General features: G+C 37.1%; 1 protein-coding gene across 1 annotated transcript in view; it reads right to left on the reverse strand.

The window, feature by feature from the left end:
- The window catches only part of LOC110451173 (Golgi resident protein GCP60-like), a 22,790-nt gene extending 15,073 nt beyond the window's left edge, over positions 1-7,717 (reverse strand). The window contains exons 1-2 of the mRNA XM_021499047.1: positions 7,577-7,717; positions 6,978-7,040 (exon numbers count right to left, since the gene is read on the reverse strand). The gene's annotated coding sequence lies outside the window, so the exon portion shown is untranslated. The remainder of the gene's footprint in view (positions 1-6,977; positions 7,041-7,576) is intronic.
- Between the last annotated feature and the right edge of the window lie 2,721 nt (positions 7,718-10,438).

The following is a 10,438-nucleotide window of genomic DNA, read 5'->3' on the forward strand; positions in this document are numbered from 1 at the left end:
TCTACTAATTAGAGACCACGGCAGCCATAACACACCTATATACATGTATCACTTCTAACAGTATTAAACATTCTACTAATCAGAGGCCACGGCAGCCATGGCCATCTTGGATGCGCAGTTTTTTGTTTGCAATTCTTCGCATACTGAATAATGTTCATGGGAAGTTTCATCATATTTTGAGTGGTAGTTTCCAAGAAAATATTTGGACATGTTGACGCAGATTCTTGCATACGAGACCGAGATATCCGCATTTCCGGCGATGCTGGAATAATAAAATATATTACATGTAACTGAGCGAGATCGGGTTATCTCAGTCTCGGGCTAAGATTCTGTATCATCCAAGAATGTTACAGAATCTTTAACCCTCTTTGCTCAGTTACAGGTAAAAAAAAATATCGCAATTTTTTTTGAAAAAATAATAATAATTTAATTTTTCTAAAAACTACAAGTATCCCGCCTTGGGCCTCAAATGATGATGATGATGACGACCTCTTCACTACTTAAGCTACATTTGAATGCTTTCGCGTAAAAACGTAGTCCGTCCTTACATGGATTACAACGTATTTCACAGTGTAGATTATATTTGATCTACAACATCAAATATCTAACAACATCAAAACTATACCATAACTACAAAACAGAACATTTATAACGCAAATTGTCAATTTCAAGCAGTTAACGCGTGGATGAATACATCGTAGTGTAAAAATTTCGCGAAATGTCACTTAAAGGTACAAGACAGATCGGACGAGATAGAAAAATCTAGCATGGGGTGTGACGTGGGATATCTCTATCTGAGGTACGAGAAAATTCTTACCAACCCACAGGTCTAGATCGCTTACACGCGCAGACTGCCGGGGGAGGGGGAATTATTGTGACCTTTCGGGGTCACGCTGTTGTTCGTGACGTCGTTTTTACGGGTTTTAGGTAATTAGCAAGGTAATTCAAACCCTCGGGATAAAATATTGAGGAAAAGACCATCGGCAAAGCCTCGGGTCTCCTGCTCAATATTTTATCCCTTGGATTTGAATGACCTTATCCGTACCTCACATCAAGGGTGGATTCTATTAAGAAAAACGCTATAAAATAGTTTGTCCCAATTACGTACCAGTTAACACACGACACAGTGGCCTTCCGCTTTTGCTGTTACGTCTAAAACCATTATTAACTGTTATTATTTTGTATACCTACTCAGCCGTATCGAGGAGGACGTGATGACTAGGACTGTACAATTGTCTGGTTTATAAACACATCTACCGATTGATTAACTCACGTGAATACACAGTGTAGACTTTTATATAAAGCATTTCATCTTGAATTAAACAGTGCTGTCAGTGTGTTGATTATAAATTGGTATATTGGACACGAGCTAGAGGGCATTCTTTTTTTTTATGAAAATGAACGGTATTTTTAGAAAAAAATATTCAAGACGTTGTATTCAAGTAGTCGGGTGGTGTAGTGGATAGCGCACTTGCCTTTCACCAAGGTGGCCGGGGTTCGAGGCACGGCTCGTAATGGACGCGGGCTTTGAGCGCCGTCAAAATGTTTGAATATTGTGGTCTGATATCAGATGAAATGTGATCAAAATGTACTTGTGACGGATGGATATGATCGTGTGGGTGCCGGTAAGGTCGTTGTTTGTCCCGTATGCCGCCCAAGAAGAAGAAACGGGGAGAAAACAGCAAAAAGGCTACGAAGGTGAGCGATGCCCATTCACCCGTGAAATCAATTAACAATACCAGTAATAGTGTACCGCCTGAACTGTATGATATAATGGCCTCACAGCAAGGTATGCACAATTACCAGCCACAGAACTGGCCAAACCAGTCTCCAGGCAATGGCCAGCCTCAGATGCCAGCCAGTAATTATTACAATTTTCCGTACCAGATGAGTATGTCATCCCCCCCTTCGGGCCCCCCACCCATGGGTATTCAACCTAATTCATCGGACACACCACCGGCATGGGCCAAGTGTCTAATATCAAAAGTCGACGCGTTGACCAGCAAACTTACTAAATTAGACACCATCGAACGGGGTATTCTTGAGTTAAACAATGATGTGAAACATTTGAGATCCCGGGTTGCGGAAGTCGAGAAATCTCAGGAATTCCTAAATAAGAAATTTGAGGAAAATTTAGCCCCTGATATGAGTGGTATTAGGGCCAGTATCAATCGTGCTGCCGACGACATACTAGATTTGAAGTGTAGGTCCATGAGGGACAATCTCTTATTTTTCGGGGTAGAAGAAAAGGCCACGCCCGACTTTGACACAGTAGTAAACGAAAGTGGTGTTGAAGTGAGAGTACCGACTGAAGACTGCATTGCCAATGTAAATTGGATCGCGCATGACAAACTCGGTATAAGTGAAAATGTGATCATCGACAGGGCACACCGGATAGGGGAGAAGAAGGAGGGGAAGACTAGGCCCATCGTAGCCAAATTTAATATGTACCAACAAAAGGAGCTTGTAAAACGTAATGCAAAGAAACTAAAAGGGACAGATATTTTTATTTCCGACCAGTTTCCGAAAGAGGTTCAGGATGCGCGGAAGAGGCTATGGCCAGTGTGTAAGAAAGCGAGAAACGAGAACAAAAAGGCGGTGATTATTAGGGATAAACTTTTTATAAACGATAAAGTGTATGATGGACCAGTACCGGACCTTTCCGCGGCCGCGGCCGGGAAGGGGACCCCCACGGGACGGGACAAGCCTAAAGGCCGAGGACGTCAGTCCAGTACAAATTAGGACAGTGATGAGAATGAGAGTATTTCAAATACTCTAAATGTACTGTCATGGAACATTAATGGTGGATTGGACAATAAATTAAAATCTAAACAATTTCAAAATTTTATTAAAACATATAATCTTGTATTTTTGACAGAATGTTGGATAACAAATGACTACCAAGTTGATATTGAAGGTTACTCTACCTATGTAATACCTAGAAAACGTACTACACATTCCCAAGGAGGTGGCATGTTAATTATGATTAAATCAAATTTAACTAAATATATTTCAGTTTGTGAAATTATATGTGACTCTATAGTTTGGCTAAAAATTGATAAAAGTCTTATTGGTCAAGGAAATGATGTGTACCTGGCATGTGTCTATATTCCACCTTCCAATTCCCAATTCTATAACCAGTATAACTGTGATTTATTTTTTGAATTGGAATATGGTATAAGTCAATATTCCCGAAAGGGTGATATTATGTTGTTGGGAGATTTTAACAGTCGTACCAGTAATGTATGTGATTATGTAAAATATGATATTATTCACGACAGTGTTAAATGTCAGCTTTCTGATTTGTTTTCATATGTCTCTGATGATTATTATACTGATAGGGTTAACCCCGACACAGTGGTAAATCATTTTGGAAACCGACTTATAGAATTATGTAAGGCGAGTTGTTTGCGTATCTATAACGGAAGAGATTTAAATAAGTATTCAAATGACTATACATATTGTGGCCATAATGGAATGAGTGTTATTGATTATTTGATTGCGAGTCCATGTTTATTGTATTGTGTTAAACAGTTTATTGTTGGCAATTTCAATGTGTTATCTGACCACGCCCCACTGCACGTGCAAATACGAACGCGTTTTTCATTGGTCGATAATGATGATACACACGTGTGTGAACCGACAGGTAACGAGCGACCTACTTATCGATGGAATGACGAAGGCAAGGTAAGCTTTTTAGATGTACTCTCAACGAATCAAAACGATATTAACGAGTCGGTTATACTATCGGAAGATGTTACCCAAAATGATATGGATGATTGCGTTACGCGATTTTCAAACGTATTGCTTCGAGCAATGGACCCCTTTCTCTCGCGACCGAGTACACACAGGAACGACAAGCGTGCGGGAGCAATGGGGCGAGACCAGGTAAATAAACAAGTTAGGTATGATACAGGTATATCCGAGGACAAACCATGGTTTGACCCCGATTTGAAACATGTATGGAATAATTATAAAAATGCATTGAGTTTGTTTAATAGTTCTAAGTCTGTAGAGAATCATAACAATTTAATTAATAAGAAAAGATTGTACAAAGCAGCAGAAGCAAAGAAAAAAAGAATGTACATGAAATATGAAGGTGATATGCTTGATCAACTAAGAAAGTATAATCCGAGACAATTTTATAAGAGATTCTCGTCGCCTAAAGCAGCTGGACCTCAAATGAGTATGGATAATTTGTACGACCATTTTAAGACTTTGTCATCTGAGAATGTTAATAATTCAGATGTAACAGAAAATAGAGGTGAATTTAATTCCAATGATAACTCTATTCCAATTTATGATGAATTAGACTGTCCTATTACGGTGTATGAGATAGCTAAAGCGATAGGTAACCTGAAACGGGGTAAATCACATGGACTTGATGGAATTTTAAATGAATGTTTCGTAGTTGGTAAAAATGTACTATTGCCTGTTTTGAGTGTACTATTTAATGGCATTTTTAATTCTGGATGTTTTCCCTCCGAATGGTCTATAGCTGTTATTACGCCAGTTCATAAGAAAGGAGATAAAAGTGACCCTAACAATTTTAGAGGTATTAGTTTGGTAAGTTGTCTAGGCAAACTGTTTACATCAATTTTGAATACGAGGTTGGTAAAATGGTCGGAGTCTTATGATATTATTACTGACGCACAGTTTGGTTTTCGTCCTGGTCTTAGCACTGTTGATGCCGTTTTCGCTCTGCATTCAGTTATTACAAAATCTTTTAGTGAAAATAAACGTCTATATTGTTGTTTCGTGGATTTTAGAAAGGCGTTCGACTACGTTGATAGGATCAACTTGTGGTATAAGTTATCGAAGTTGGGAGTAAGAGGGAAGCTGCTGCAAGTCATCAAGTCTATATATAATCATGTTAGGTCTTGTGTGAAATTCAAAGGCTGCTTATCAGACTTTTTTGATAATGATATCGGATTATTGCAAGGGGAAATTCTGTCTCCGATACTTTTTTCCATGTATGTGAATGATTTTGAATCGTTTTTTATCTCGAATTGTAGTAGCTATTATACCTTTGGAGAATTAAGCTTATTTCTTATGCTATACGCAGACGATTTAGTGTTGTTATCGGAGACGGTTGAGGGTTTACAGGAACTGTTGGATAATCTCGCTAGTTATTCTGAGAAATGGAAATTAACTGTCAATATTGATAAGACAAAAATTGTGGTTTTTCGAAAAGGCGGGAAAGTTCGAAATAATGAAATTTGGTTTTATAATGGCAAAACGGTTAGTTGTGTTGATCAATTTACATACCTAGGTGTGCAATTTAAGTTTAACAATAAGTTCAATAGTATTCAGAAACAATTAGCTGACCAAGGTCGTAAAGCTATGTTTGCTTTATTATCAAAATGCTCCAATCTTAGTCTTAATTTTAAGACCATGTTACATTTGTTCGATACATATGTTATTAGCATATTAAGTTACGCATGTGAAGTATGGGGATCCATAAAAGGAATAGACATTGAGAATGTGCACTTGAATTTCTGTAAGAGACTCCTCAAAGTTAAAAAATCCACATGTAATGCAATGGTATATTTCGAACTTGGTCGCTTGCCTTTAGAATGTATCAGAAAATACAGAATCATTAAGTATTGGTTTAAGTTACTCGACTCGAAAAATTGTATTCTGAACTGTGCATATTCTTTTTTATCAAAACAGATTACATGTACTTGCTTTAACTGGGTACACCATGTAAAAAATGAATTATTTGCTTTGGGCTTTGGTGATGTATGGTTAAGCCAATCGTCGACTAATGTTAAATTAATTTTACCGCTTATTCGTCAAAGAATTTTTGACCAAGGCCAACAACATTTAAGAGGTTTACTAGAGACTTCCTCTAAGTGTTTTTTATACAAGTGTATCGTAGACCACTTTTCCATTCAGTATTATTTAACCAAATATATTCCTAAGAATTATAGAATTAGTCTAACAAAGTTACGAATGTCTGCACATTCATTAGCAATCGAGACCGGTAGATATCGCAACGTTATTCGAGAACAGAGATATTGTACGAACTGTAATTCGGCTACAGAAGTCGAAGATGAATACCATTTTATTCTGATATGTAAAACCTACCAAAACTTAAGAAGCCGCCTTATTAAAAAGTACTACTGGAAAAAGCCATCCATGTTTAAATTTATACAATTATTGTGTGTTAACAATACTAAGGAATTATGTCAACTTGGTAAATATATTTTTGAAGCTAATAAGTTAAGAATCTAATTTATTTACTCCACTCTCTCACTGTATATTGTGAGCCGTGTTATTGTGTATATTATGCATTGTATTGATATGTTTGTACTGATGGGCCGTAAGGCCGAAAGTTAATAAATGAATTGAATTGATTCCCCGATCGGACGTGACAATGTTGGGGTCACCTGCCCAACCATATTGGTTTTCTCCGGGTACTCCGGTTTCCTCCCACACTAAGACCCCCCACGCGCTAACATCCGGGCCAACAAGAGTGATTAATATAAGTTGAAATAACTTGTTTCATAATTGTTGTAAAATAAATAAAGTTATATTATATTCAAGTAGACTGTAAACGCCAGATACGTGAATCATTGACAGGTATGTTTTGTACCTAGTATATATGGCCTCCTTAGCCTTGTTATACTATTGGACGGGCTAGAAGTGGTGATCTGACCAACTCCTCGGAAGGACTTATGTACAATTGATCATGATATTAATGATAATTCACTCTACTCAAACTACTGTCTGATCATTCAAAGCCACCATGTGTAAGTAAATATTGCCAGTCTGAGCGGTATAGAACATGCATATTCAAATTAAGAACATTGTAGTGATAACCTTTGTGAACATGACATACTGTATAATAAACAAGACAGATTCATAATGATAAAGGAATAAAGTCGATACTACAGAAGATAAATCTACGACTTATATTGTCAACAATGGTCAGACTATCATAGCTTTACCTTCATGCGAACCAATGTCCTTACCTTCAGTGAGAGCTGTTTCCACTGTTCATTTCGTTTCTCCTGAACGTTATTGTAGGTACCAATCTGAAATCACAACAGGTAAAACCTCCAGGTAAGTGTGTTTACACCTGTCACGTATTAACACTATAAAATACACATGTAATTGACGGGCTGTCAAAAGGTACACTCTTTATAGCATTCTAAATTCAGATCATCTACACACTTTACCCGGATCATGTTTCTACAAGAAAAGAGCAACGGAGGAATTTTAATTAAAATCTGTTGTGGCGTTTAAGTGTAGATATTAGAATATAGTATTAAGATTAAGCATTCATGCTATATATAACATACAAACTGTGATTTAAATCTCCATACCAACTTAATGAAAGCAACAGTAGAGAGTTGGATAACTATATAGTGTACCTAATTGAGGAAGTTCCTGTAGACAAACATTGATTTCCCATGTGCTTATCTTAAAATCTAATAACATGATGATACTAGTTTAAACATTAATATTTGACAGCTTATCTTAAACTCATAGTACCCTGTGTGACACACAACCTAACAAAAATGTAAAATAAAATATCTATCAGTATATTTTTTAGATAAAAACAACTTACCCTACTAACGGGATCCTATGCTACAGATACGTTTTATACACTTTTCCCGTCACCAACACTAGTACTTATATCCTATAGGCTAGGCCAGTTTGCCAATCGTAAATCATGCGCGACGTTGATCAAGTCTAGCTTGGGAAGGGGAGCATTTAAATGGATTAAGGTTAAGGCATTTATATATTGTACATGGGTTTATATATACCTAAGTGACACACACTGTTGAACAGTCAGCTTGAGAGTGTATAGGAATACCGGTACACATCTACTATAGAGGGTTCGTTTAAGGCACACACTTTACTTTGAATGATTGGTGGTTTTAATGTAAAATATTGAACAGTTATGGGATAGCCAATTTGAAATCTTCTCATGTTATGATTCAAATGTTGAATATAAATGTGGGACTTCCGTAAGCACACCTAGGTTTATGCTTTGTTGGGTTGGGTGTAAATACAATGCTTTTAATTCCCAGTGTGACGTAAGCGTATCGTATTGACCCCAGATTGTATCTGGTATAACCCCTGATTAACTCAGTACCGGCTGACCACGAGGGTCACACCAGCAAACCTGGTCAGCGTACAAGCTGTGGTACACATACATTTAAAGATACATTCAATTTTACAGCATGTTATTTATCAGACCTAGTTTCAAATTGTTTCAGAATATAAGTTTTGTAAAATTTCTATAAAGCATATGAAAAGTTGTTGTAACTTGACCTTCTTAAATGGTTTGTAAAAGAGTCGTCATGGATGTTTGGAGTTCGTTCTGTGATTTTTACTAACACATTCTATCTACAACCAATTGTACTTTACTTTTCTCGTCACCTCTACTCCTTATTCTGTGGCTACTCAAATAATAATTAACAAACAACAAAGTTAATTTGTTTACTTTATATAGAACTTTTAGATGAAGTTTTTTCTTCGTCTAAAATAATTTTTCTCTAAACACTTCATTGTGTACGACCTATTTTTACTTACAGTAGTCTTATATACAAGATGTCAACTGTAACGTTTGTTAGATTTATTTAAAGGGGCGGGGTACTAAAATTAATAATTAATTGTTAAATACTGTTGACTAACCTTTGGGATAATATCCCGACTACACAAAGTAAGTAGAACTTTCCGTAGGGATAGGGAACGGCGGTGTTTGTGGTGGTGTGTTGTAGGATGGTTACGTGCTAGGACATCTATAGTGTACCTAGGTTTATATATACCTGCGTGACACACACGGTTTACAATGAGGAAAATTAGAACAAACGTATAGGCTTCACGAAAAAAAGTAGAACAAAAATCAACGTATTTCAGACTGTTATTGATGAGAGGAAGACATGAAAATGTTTTCTTTTGTAAGGATTTAGAATGTAATTATAATAAGAATACCCGAAGACTGATATGTTTAATTTGTTTGCAAAGTGTTAAACTTGTTAATAGTTTCGTGCTCCTGTAAGTTATTGCTACCTGCCAACTAACCTTGCGATACTCCTCCACCTATAGCCAGTAAGTGTACAGGACGGGGGCTATCATTGGTTTGATACGTCAACACCGTTAAAAGGTGTATTGTACATGTACTTTAAATGTATGTATTGAATGTCTATAGGTTTACGTATATACTTGTATGTTTAACCTCTGTTAAATGGAGAAGCAGTATAAGGTAACTGTGTACCTATAAGATAGCCCTGCCAGAAACACTTTGCCGTGCATATGGCAATTCCTTACTCTATTTCTTGTTCTGTCATTACTCGGTGCTTGGCATCCGTAACATTTGATTTATTCAACCACATAGTTTTATGGTGTGAAAATACATGTTTTGGCTTTGCCTAGAGAGTTTATAACCAATCTGACCTGTTAAGTGTTGAAAATAACTTTAATGACATAATTTGCAAGCCACCTCTCACAGTCCCCTCAAATTAAGATGCCCCCTGACACACCATCACAAAGTCATAACAATTACTCCTACTTTGTTAGTTGAATATCAGATATGCAATGAAGGTTTATACACTACCAACTACTTAACTTCTAGTCTCAGCAGAAACACACCAGCATCCCTGCTTGTCACATTTGATTCCGCAGACTTTTCATGATCTTTTTAATTTCTGCTCCCTTTTGACCAATAAATAACGAAGCCGGGGTTTCCGTTCACAGACGCCTCAATCTATAATGTGACTTATTTTACTGTGATTATATCATTAGCAATTTCGACCAAGCAGTTTTAGTTTGTGTCATGACTAAACCTGTGTATACCGTACCTCAGAGTAAACATGTGTATACCGTACCTCAGAATAAACATGTGTATTCCTCAGAGTAAACATGTGTATTCCGGACCGCAGAGTAAACATGTGTATACCTTCCCTCAGACTAAACATGTGTATTCCGTGCCTCAGAGTAAACATGTGTATTCCGGACCGCAGAGTAAACATGTGTATACCGTGCCTCAGAGTAAACATGTGTATTCCGGACCGCAGAGTAAACATGTGTATACCTTACATCAGACTAAACATGTGTATACCGTACACAAGAGTAAACAGGTGTATACCGTACCTCAGATGAAACATGTGTATACCGTACATAAGAGTAAACAGGTGTATACCGTACCTCAGATGAAACATGTGTATACCGTACATTCAGACTAAACATGTGTATACCGTACCTCATAGTAAACATGTGCATACCGTACCTCAGAGTAAACATGTGTATACCTTACCTCAGACTAAACATGTGTATACCGTCCCCCAGACTAAACATATGTATACCGTACATAAGAGTAAACAGGTGTATACCGGACCTCAGACTAAACATGTGTATACCGTACCTCATAGTAAACATGTGTATACCGTACCTCAGAGTAAACATGTGTATACCGTACCTCAGA

Source organism: Mizuhopecten yessoensis, unplaced genomic scaffold (genome assembly GCF_002113885.1).
Source record: "Mizuhopecten yessoensis strain PY_sf001 unplaced genomic scaffold, ASM211388v2 scaffold627, whole genome shotgun sequence".
Classification (NCBI taxonomy): domain Eukaryota; kingdom Metazoa; phylum Mollusca; class Bivalvia; order Pectinida; family Pectinidae; genus Mizuhopecten; species Mizuhopecten yessoensis.